Source organism: Aedes aegypti, chromosome 1 (genome assembly GCF_002204515.2).
Source record: "Aedes aegypti strain LVP_AGWG chromosome 1, AaegL5.0 Primary Assembly, whole genome shotgun sequence".
NCBI lineage: Eukaryota > Metazoa > Arthropoda > Insecta > Diptera > Culicidae > Aedes > Aedes aegypti.
In genome coordinates this window covers 198895191-198906552 of record NC_035107.1, presented here as the reverse complement: position 1 = coordinate 198906552, position 11362 = coordinate 198895191, and positions in this window count along the sequence as shown.

Below are 11362 nucleotides of genomic sequence, written 5' to 3'. Positions count from 1 at the left end.
CAAGAGATTCGAAAATTTGCCATCAAGTGGCGCTAGTGACCATGACATTTTTGTTTTGCGGATAACTCAGTAGCCTGACCACTTAGAGAGATGGCGTATTCGACAAAGTTGTTGAGTAGCACAAGGGCTAACATTATTTGAGCCAAGAGATTCCCGGGATTTTTTTTCAGAGAATTCATCCATGAAATTATCTGGAAATTGCTCGTGGAGTTTCTAAGGCAATTTCCTCCAGGAATTCAAGGAATCCCCCAGGAATATCAAGAACTTCTTTTTTTAAGAAATCCTTCGGGAATTTCAATGATTTTTTCAGAGATATCCCCCAAGAACATCTCCGGTTATATTCTCTAGAAATTATTCCGGGACTTTCTTCCAAGAATTCCTCCGAAAATTGCTCCGTAGATTACCTTCAAAAATTCTTCCGGGAATTTGCTTTCTCTGAGAATTTATCCCAAGAATTCCAGCGGGGATTTCCTCAAGGAAATCCTTTGGAGATTTTGTCCAGAAATTCTTTCGGGGATTTCATTAAACAAATTCCTCGGGGGATTTCGTCCATGAATTCTCCCGAGGATTTTTTCAGAGAGATCATCTAGAAATTTCTCTGGAAATTGCAGCTGGAATATTTCCGGGAATTTCCTGTTTGCATGCAGTTATTTGCTACGTGCTACTGCAGTGCGCTGTTGGCAATTTAATCAGCAAATTCTGATAAATTCCCATAATGGATGTTTTTGAGAAAATTGATTACGCCTTAACCATTGGTTGGTTGGTCGTATTTTTTTATGGATGTTTACTTTTAAGAACAAGCGACACGTTGGGGTAGCAGTAAAGAGCCGCCAGTTCCACCCTTGGTAGAAATAGACCAAACCGCACGCGCATGAACTGGTTGTTGTATTTTCTCGATCCATTTCGAATATGATCAACAAAAACAAACAAATGGTTAACTGAAAAGCAGAATTTATTAAACCTGAAGAATTTCTATTGAACTCTGATGGAGTACACGGATGAACTGCAAAGGAATTCCCGGATGAATCTCGACAGAATTCGCGGCGGAGCTTGAAAAAAAAATCCGGCAAAGCTCCGAAAGAATTCCCGGAAGAGCTCCGATGGTATTCTCGGTGAAGCTTTTCTTCAGGAATTTTAAAGGGAATTTCCAACAGCAATTCCTTCGGGGATTTTATCAAGAAATTCTTCCGGATATTTACTCTAGATGCATCTCCAAAGATTTCATCAATTAATACTTCCAAGGATTCAATTAACAAATTCATTTATGAATTTTCTGCAGAAATTCATTAGGGGATTTCTCAGAGAATTTTAAAAGGAATTTCTCTGAGAAGCTTTTTGAAGATTGTACCAGGAATTTCTCCAGAGATTTCCTCCAGGAAGTCCTCTGGGGATTTCAAAAATTCATCCAGGGATATCGCCCAACATTTATTCCGAGGATTTTCTCCAGGAATTTCTTTCAGGCATGCATCTGGGGATTTATTGCAGAAATACCCCAGGGGACCCAGATAGCCGTAGCGATAAACGCGCAGCTATTCAGCAAGACCAAGCTGAGGGTCGTGGGTTCGAATCCCACCGGACGAGGATCTTTTCGGGTTGAAAATTTTCTCGACTTCCCAGGGCATAGAAGTATCTTCGTACCTGCCACACGATATACACATGCAAAAATGGTCATTGGCATAGTAAGCTCTCAGGTAATAACTGTGGAAGTGCTCATAAGAACACTAAGCTGAGAAGCAGGCTCTGTCTCAGTGCGGACGTAATGCCAGAAAGAAGAAGAACCCCAGGGGATTTGCTGCAGGAATTTCTCCGGGGATTACCCTGAAAATCCCTTCGGGTATGTATTTCCTTTAGAAATTTCTTCGTGGATTTCGTCCAGAAATTCCTCCGGAGATTTTTCCCAGAGCTCCTCCGGGGATTTCGTAAAGAAACTTATTGAGTAGTTCCTTCGGGCATTTTCTCCAGAAATACTTTCGAAGACTTTTTCAGAGAATTTATCAAAATATTTCTTTCAGGAATATCTCTGGGGATTTGCACCAGGAATTTTTCCAGAGATTTCCTACACGAATTCCTCAGAGGATTTTCGATAACAATTCCTCTGGGGATTTGGTCCAGGAGTTTCTCTGGGGATTTCATCCAGAAATTCATTGAGAAATTCTCCTGAGGAATTTCTCCTAGAATTTCTGCAGGAATTCATCCGGGGGTTTTAAGAATTCCTCCGGCGATATCCTTAAAAACTCCTCCGGGAATTTTCTCCAGAAATTTCTCAAGGGATTTTCAATAGCTATTACTCTGGAGATTTTGTCCAGAAATTCTCCCACGGATTTTCTCTAGGAATTCTTCTGGGGATTTCGTCCAGAAATTTCACCAGGAATTTCGTCCAGAAACTCCTCTGGCGATCTGCTCCAGGCATTCCTCCGTAGATTTCCTCCAGAAATTTCTCCGGAGGTTTTTTTTCAAGATTTCTCCCGGGATTTCCCTCATGAACTCCTCCGGGATGTTTTTCAGGAATTTTCAAGGGGATTTCCAACAGCAATTCCTCCGAGGATTTCCATTAGAAATACTACTGGGGTTTTCGTCCACCAATTTCTCCGGGAATATCATCCAGGAATTTCTCCGAGTATATCCTGCAGAAACTCCTCTGGCGATTTGCTCCGAAAAATCCTCCGATTATTTTTCAAAGAATTCTTCCAGGGATTTTGCCCAACAACTCTTCCGGGGATTTTCTTCAGAAATCCCTCAAGCTCTCCAATAGCAATTCCTCCGGAGATTTGCTCCAGAAATTCATCCGGGGATGTCCTCAAGGAATTCCTCCGATAATGTTGCCTAGAAATTCCACCGGATATTTGTTCATAGAATTCCTTTGGGGATTTTCCCCAAGAATTCTACCGGGGATAAACTCCTGAGATTTTTCCGCGAATTTCAAGTAGCAAATCCTCCTGGGATTTCCTCCAAGACCCCCACGGGAATTTTCTCCAGGAATTTCCCAGGGGATTTCTAATAGTAATTCATCCGTAGATTTCGTACAGAAATTCTTCCGGACTTTCCACTAGGAATTGTTCCGGGAATTTCCTTCAGAAGCACCTCCGGAGATTGGTCCAGGAATTCCTCCGTGGGTTTCCTACATAAACCTCTCTGGCGCTTTGCTCCACGAATTCCTCCGGGGATTTTCTACAAGAATTCCTCAGGGGATTTCATTCATACATTCTTCCGGGGATTTCGTCCAGGATTTCTCTGTAGTAGTTCATTTATTTATCTTCAGATAGTTTACAAAATTTCATAGTGTTACAAATAGAAATAATAAAAAAATCATAAAATGACAACTTAATCTATACTTATTTTAATCCACTCAGAACTCAGGATTTTTTTAGAAAATTCATCTAGAAATTTCTCCGGAAATAGCACTTGGAATTGCTCCGGGAGAAGAACTTCTTTTTCCAAGAATTCCCCCGGAGATATTAATGATTCTTTCGTTGATATCCCCCAAGAGCTTCCCCTGGGGATTTTCTGCAGAAATTATTCCGGAGCTTTCCACCATGAATTGCTCCAAAAATTGCCAAAGATTGCCTCCAAAAAATCTTCCGGGGAATCGCTCCCTTTAACAATATCCCCTAAAAATTCCTGCGGGGATTTCGTCCAGGAATTTCTCTTGGGACTTTAACCAGAAATTCTTTCTGGGATTTTCTCCAGGGATTTCATTTAAAAAATCCTCTTGGTATTTCGTCCAGGAATTTTCTCGGGGAGAGAATTCATCCAGGAGTTTTTTCTGAAAATTGCACCTGGAATTTCACCGGGAATTTTCTCCAGAAATTCCTTAAAAAATTGCTCCGTAGATTACCTCTAGAAATTCTTACGAGGATTTGCTCCCTTTGCTTCGAATGTTCTTCTTAGTTTCTCCAGGAATTTCTCCGGCGTTCGTCAAGAAATTACCCCGGAGTTCCTCCAGAAACACATCCGGTTTTTCAAGCAACGTCTCCTGAGTTCCTCCAGGAATTGCTTTGTTTTTCCTCCAGGATTTCCTTTGGATATTTTCTAGGATTTTGTCCAGAGTTCCTTCAGGAATTTTTTTAGAGTTTCTCCTGGAATTCCTTCGAAACTTCTCCGGTAATTCTTGTAGCAATTCTTTTGGATTCTATCCAGCATATCCTCCGAAGTTCCTTCAAAGCTTCAGGAGGAACTTCGGAGAAATTGCTGCAGAAACTACGGAAGAATTGCTGGAGGACCTACAGAGGAATTCTGGACAAAATTCCAGTTAATCTCCAAAAATAAATCAAGGAGGAATTACGGAATAATTGATTGGAACTCCGGAGTAATTGCTTGACGAAGTCTAGAGAAATTCCTGGAGAAATTAAGGAAGAAATTCGAAGGAATTCCTGGTAGATCTCCAAAAGAATTCCCGGATAAATTCTTGGAGAATATCTCCGGAGGAATATCGGGAGGAAATCGTTGAAGAAAACCCTTGGCCCCAGCGGAAATCCTTGTGAAAACCTCAAGAGGAACCTGGGGAGAAATTCCCGGATTAATTCATAGAGAAATCCAATGAATGAATCCCCAGAGAAAATCCTGGACGAAATCCCCGGAAGAATGTATGAATGAAATCCCCTGAGGAATTCTTGTAGAACATCCCCGGAGAAATTCGTGGAGCAAAGCGCCAGAGAGGTTTATGTAGGAAACCCACCGAGGAATTCCTGGACCAATCTCCGGAGGTGCTTCTGAAGGAAATTCCCGGAACAATTCCTAGTGGAAAGTCCGGAAGAATTTCTGTACGAAATCCCCGGATTAATTACTATTAGAAATCCCCTGGGAAATTCCTGGAGAAAATTCCCGTGGGGGTCTTGGGGAGGAATCCTTGTAATTCCCGGAGGAAATCCCAGGAGGAATTGTTATTTGAAATTCTCGTAGAAATTTCAGGAGTTAATCCCCGGTAGAATTCTTGGGGAAAATCCCCAAAGGAATTCTATGAACAAATATCCGGAGGAATTTCTAGACAACATTAACGGAGGAATTCCTTGAGGAAATCCTCGGATGAAATTCAGGAGCAAATCTCCGGAGAAATTGCTATTGGAGAACTTGAGGGATTTCTGAAGAAAATCCCCGGAAGAGTTCTTGGGGAAAATCCCTGGAAGAATTCTTTGAAAAATAATCGGAGGATTTTTTGGAGCAAATCGCCAGAGGAGTTTCTGCAGGATATACTCGGAGGAATTCCTGGATGATATTCCCGGAGAAATTGGTGGACGAAAACCCCAGGAGTATTTCTAATGGAAATCCTCGGAGGAATTGCTGTTGGAAATCCCCTTGAAAATTCCTGAAAAACATCCCGGAGGAGTTCTTGAGGGAAATCCCGAGAGAAATCTTGAAGAGAAAACCTCCGGAGAAATTTCTGGAGGAAATCTACGGAGGAATGCCTGGAGCAGATCGCCAGAGGAGTTTCTGGACGAAATTCCTGGTGAAATTTCTGGACGAAATCCCCAGAAGAATTCCTGGAGGAAATCTCAGGAGGAGTTGCGGGAGAAAATTCTCAGTGTTGCTTCTTGAGAAAATCCCCGAAACAATTCCTGGAGGAAATCATCGGGAGAATTTCTGGACAAAATCTCCGAAGAAATAGCTATTGAAAATCCCCTGAGAAATTTCTGGAGAAAATTCCCGGAGGAGTTTTTAAGGATATCGCCGGAGGAATCCTTTAAACCCCCGGATGAATTCCTGCAAAAATTCTAGGAGAAATTGAAGCAAAAATCCCCGGAGGAATTCCTGGTTCAAATCTTTAGATATATTCCTGAAGGATGTCTCCGGAAAAATTCCCTGAAAAAATTCCCAAAAGAATTTCTGGAGAAAATCCTCAGGGGAATTTTTCAATGAATTTCTGGATGAAATCCCCAGAGAAACTCCTGGACCAAATCCCCAGAGGAATTATTATCGGAAATCCTCTGAGGAATTCGTTCAGGAAATCTTTGGAAAAATTCCTGGTGCAAATCCCCAGAGATATTCCTGAAAGAAATATTTTGATAAATTCTCTGAAAAAGTCTTCGAAAGTATTTCTGGAGAAAATGCCCGAAGGAACTTCTTAATAAATTTCTTTCCGAAATCCTCGGAGGAGCTCTAAAGGAAATACATACCCGAAGGGATTTTCTGGGTAATCCCCGGAGAAATTCCTGCAGCAAATCCCCTGGGGTATTTCTGCAATAAATCCCCGGATGAATGCCTGAAAGAAATTCATGGAGAAAATCCTCGGATTGAATGTTGGGCGATATCCCTGGAGGAATTTTTGAATTCCTCAGAGGACTTCCCGGAGGAAATCTCTGGAGAAATTCCAGGTGCACTCTTCAAAAAGCTTCTCAGAGAAATTTGTTTTTGAATTCTCTGAGAAATCCCCTAATGAATTTCTGGAAAAAATCCACAAATGAATTTGTTAATGGAATCCTTGGAAGTATTAATTGATGAAATCTTTGGAGATGCGTCTAGAGTAAATATCCGGAAGAGTTTCTTGATAAAATCCCCGAAGAATACCATCGGAGCTCTTCCGGGAATTCTTTCGGAGCTCTGCCGGAATTTTTTCAAGCTCCGCCGCGAATTCTGTCCAGATTCATCCGGGAATTGGGTCCTAAAATGTTTAATGAAATCTTGTTTTTATTTAATGACACGAAAGAGCATGTTACTGCAACTATTTTAGCAATTATTCCCGCTCAAATAACGGCTATATCATACTTAAATTTTAATTTAAAAATTGGGTCCATAAATGAACCTTGACACTTTTGATCATGTTTGACGTTCGCTTAATCGACAAAAACACCACAGGGCATATAGTTTTAACACTGGGGTTGTTCCTATCTGACATTTCGGAAGGGACACGGAAAGCAAAATACACCCAAAATTTGAGTTTAAGCCAAGAAGTGTGACAAAATCTAAAAAAATATTTTTTGGGCTTAAAAAAAGAAAAACATTAAAAAATTGAATAAACATGTGTTTTTGACCTAAACTTAAGCGTTTGGCACTAAAATTGAGACAGGCCTTTAGGACCCTATTCCTTTGCAGTTCATCCATGTACTCCATCAGAGTTCCTTAGGAATTCTTCAGGTTTAATAAATTCTGCTTTTCAGTTAACCATTTGTTTGTTTTTGTTGATCATATTCGAAATTGATCGAAAAAGTACAACAACCAGTGCATGCGCGTGCGGTTTGGTCTATTTCTACTGGTTTATTTATTTCTGACAGGTCCATTTTTGGTATAAATTTGGACCGAAAAATGGACCACCTGTGAAGTTGCCCTTAGCCCTGGGAAAAATCTTTGCTGCAAAATATTGATAGTTTTAAAATATTAACTTTGGAAATAATTCTACAATATCATTCAATTTTTAATTTCAATAAATAAATGGAATAGGCTAAGATTCCTACAACTGAATATCGGAATAATATGTATCTATTTTCTTAGCCAACGACCTCCTAAACAACTCAGATCATTACCTAGAAAGTTACTTTCCTAAAGAAACTTTCTTCTAGGATATTTATGATTTTAAAATACAAATTTTTACATTTTTTGTCAAAAAAAAAATCTGATAAAAGATATTTGGAATAATTTGTAGCTGTTTTCGCAGACCATATATGAACAAAACGATAGATAAACGTGGTTCTCTGATATTTGTCGACACATAGCTGCATATTGCTTTTGGAATAACAGGATTTTTTTTTGTTTACTCAGGGGGATATCAACGGAAGAATCAATAATATCCCCGAAGAAATTCTTAGAAAGAAGAAGTTCTTGATACCCCCGGGGGAATCCTTGCAGATCCCGGAAGAATTCCTGGAGGAAACTCCCGGAGATATTACAGCTGCAATTTCCAGAGAAATTCCTAGATGAATTCTCTGAAAAAAATCGTGGAATTCATGGATGAAATCCCCCGAGGAATTTGTTTAATGAAATCCCCGAAAGAATTTCTGAACAAAATCTCCAAAGGATTTCCTTGAGGAAATCCCCGCTGGAATTCTTGGGAAAAATTTTCAAAGGAAGTAAATTCCCGGAAGAATTTTTGAAGGTAATCTACGGAGCAATTTTCGGAGGAATTCTTGGAAGAAAGCCCCGGAATAATTTCTAGAGAAAATCACCGGAGATGTTCTTGGGGGATATCTCCGAAAAAATCATTGAAATTCCCGAAAGAATCCTTAGAAAAAAAGAAGTTCTTGATATCCCCCGGGAATCCTTGAATTTCCAGAAGAAATTGCCTAAGAAACTCCACGAGCAATTTCCAGATAAATTCATGGATGAATTCTCTGAAAAAAAAAATCCCGGGAATCTCTTGGCTCAAATAATGTTAGCCCTTGTGCTGCTCAACGACTTTGTCGAAGACGCCATCTTCCAAAGTGGTCAGGCTGCTGAGCTATCCGCAAAACACAAATTTCATGGTCACTAGCGCCGCCTGGAAGAAAAATCTCGAATCTCTTGGCTCAAATAATCTTAGCCCTTGTGCTACTGAACAACTTTGTCGAAGACGCCATCTTTCGAAGTGGTCAGGCTACTGAGTTATCCGCAAAATGAAAATTTCAAGGTCACTAGCGCCACTTAGCCTTAGTCGAGTGGTTAGAGTCCGCGGCTACAAAGCGAAGCCATGCTGAAGGTGTCTGGGTTCAATTCTCGGTCGGTCCAGGATCTTTTCGTAATGGAAATTTCCTTGAATTCCCTGGGCATAAAGTATAATCGTACCTGCCACACGATATACGAATGCGAAAATGGCAACTTTGGCAAAGAAAGCTCTCAGTTAATATCTGTGGAAGTGCTCATTAGAACACCAAGCTGAGAAGCAGTCTCTGTCCCGGTGAGGACGTAATGCCAAAAATAAGAAGAAGAAGAAGCGCCACTTGTTGGCAAATATTCGAATCTCTTGGCCTCAATAATGTTAGCCCTTGAACTACTCAACAACTTTGCCAAAGACGCCATCTTTCGAAGTGGCCAAGCTGCTTAGCTATCCACAAAAAAAATTTCATGGTCACTAGCGCCGCATGGTGGCAATTTCTTGTAATTTTTGGCTCAAATAATGTTAGCCCTTGTACTACTGAACAACTTTGCCGAAGACGCCATCTTAGAAAGGTCAGGCTGCTGAGGTATCCGCAAAAGAAAAATTGCATGCTCACTAGCGCCGCCTGGTAGAAAAATCTCGAATCTCTTGGATCAAATAATGTTAGCTCTTGTGCTACTCAACAACTTTGTCAAAGACGCCATTTATCTAAGTGGTCTGGCTACTAAGCTATTCGCAAAACAAAAATTCAATGGTCACTAGCGGTACCTGGTGACGTAATACCGTATCAAAATGACCACCACGTGTTAGCCAGAATAACTGATCAACTCTTCCGAGGACACCAACCTTCCAAAACATCAGGATCTAGAGATATGTATAATATGTTACAAAGTTTGCATTTTTCTCAAGGTTCATATAGGACAAGTCAGAAAAAGCGCCCCTACCGGTCAAGTTCTCTATTAAACGAATGATCCTCATCCCGTTAAGGTAAATCGTACTGAGTGCTGAAACTTCACCGAAGTCAGTACTGTGATATTTTTTTACGTATACGAGATATTCAACAACACCCCCAAATTGATGAAATCCCATAAGCCCTGGGAAGAATCTTTGCTGCAAAATATTTAAGGTTTTAATATATAAACTTTGCAAATAATTCTACAATATCATTCAATTTTCAAATATTGGAACAGGCTAAGACTTTAAAGATTGAATATCGGAATAATATGTATCCCTCCTTAGCAACTCAGATCATTACCTAGAAAGTTACTTTCCTAAATAAACTTTCTTCTAGAATATTTAAGATTTTGGAATACAAATTTTTAAATCATACTTTGTCAAAAAAAAATCTGATACTTTTATCAGATTCTTTATATTTGGAATAATTTGTAGCTGCTTTCGCAGACCATATATGAACAAAACGATAAATAAACGTGGTTCTCTGATATTTGTCGACACATAGCTGCATATTGCTTTTGGAATAACAGTGATTTGTTTGTTTACTCAGCATCATGCAAGCAAACAAAACATTATTGTATTGAACAAAGCTTATATCATGCATTTCAATCAATGATTGAAAATCCATTTGACAAAACTTTAACATTGCTGATAATGTTGTTACTTTCACGCGATACGCGACTGTTTCTTGTCAAATTTTCATTCATAAAATGAGCGATCATCAGATCCAAAACGACTCGTAAATTGGACTATTCAATGTTACATAAACAATACAGGCATTATATACTAACTAATATACTAATATACTAACAACAGCGCGCTACATTCAAAGATTATCTGATAGATGCGTTTCAAACATGATTCTATATTGCGACGAGTCGAGCCGCGTCGCGATAGTGTTGTGCGCTTTCTGGTTTAGTGACGATCTGACGATAGCATCCTGCATTCTACATGATCCAGCCCTGCCCATTTCAGGCGTGTGTGGCAGCGTTACTTCTCAATTGACGTTTCTCTATCCGCACGGCAGCTGGTTGGAAAAACATGTCGCTGCTAGGTGGGGTCACGCCAAAATTTTCAAAATTTCGGTGTAAAAATGCTCAAATTAGGGCCCCCGACTATGCCTATGACTTGCAGGGGAATATAAGGATGCGGGATATACAAAAATATGAGTATATTTTTCGTTTATTAGCTTCAAATAGGAGGGTGAAAAAATCATTCATTTCAATACACTGATCCATGTACGCAGGCGTTACGCGTTCAATTTTTTGAACCAGTTTGTGGAAAATTGGGGAAAACCCTTGGGAAAAACGTTCATATTTTCAATTTATCACCTGAATCCAGTTAGTTACCCTTTATTTAGTAATTGAAAATATTTTGCAAATTTTTTACCCAGCCCAGTCGTTCAATATTTAGGCGCATTTCCACGGTACGGAAGTATCAAATTTTCCGGGAAAATCGAGAATTGATTTTCCGGAAAATACCTCAGTGACAATTTTTGAGATCATTTACACCATTCTGAGTTGAAAAAAGTATATGTCACCGCTTTAAATTTCCTGAAAATCACGCAAATACCTAATTGGTGGAAACATTTTCCCGACTTTGCTTGTTTCGCCGAAGTAAGCTGGAAAAACGAGGGAAAATTCTGGAAAACTTTTTTCCACGATTTGAAGGAAACATGATCCCTCGTAGCGTGAAAGATTTTATATGACCTAATTCGGCCAGGTATAAGCAGCCCAATGGTCTAAAGTCAGCATAACGCCTTCGCTCCCATACAAATTTCAAATCGCTCAAACCCATTAGACGATCGCCTTAACAGAAATTATGATATTTATATTAGTATGTGGTGGGTTACGCACTATCAAAGTTACCCGCATTATCAAAGTTACCCCGTTTTACGGTACATGTAAA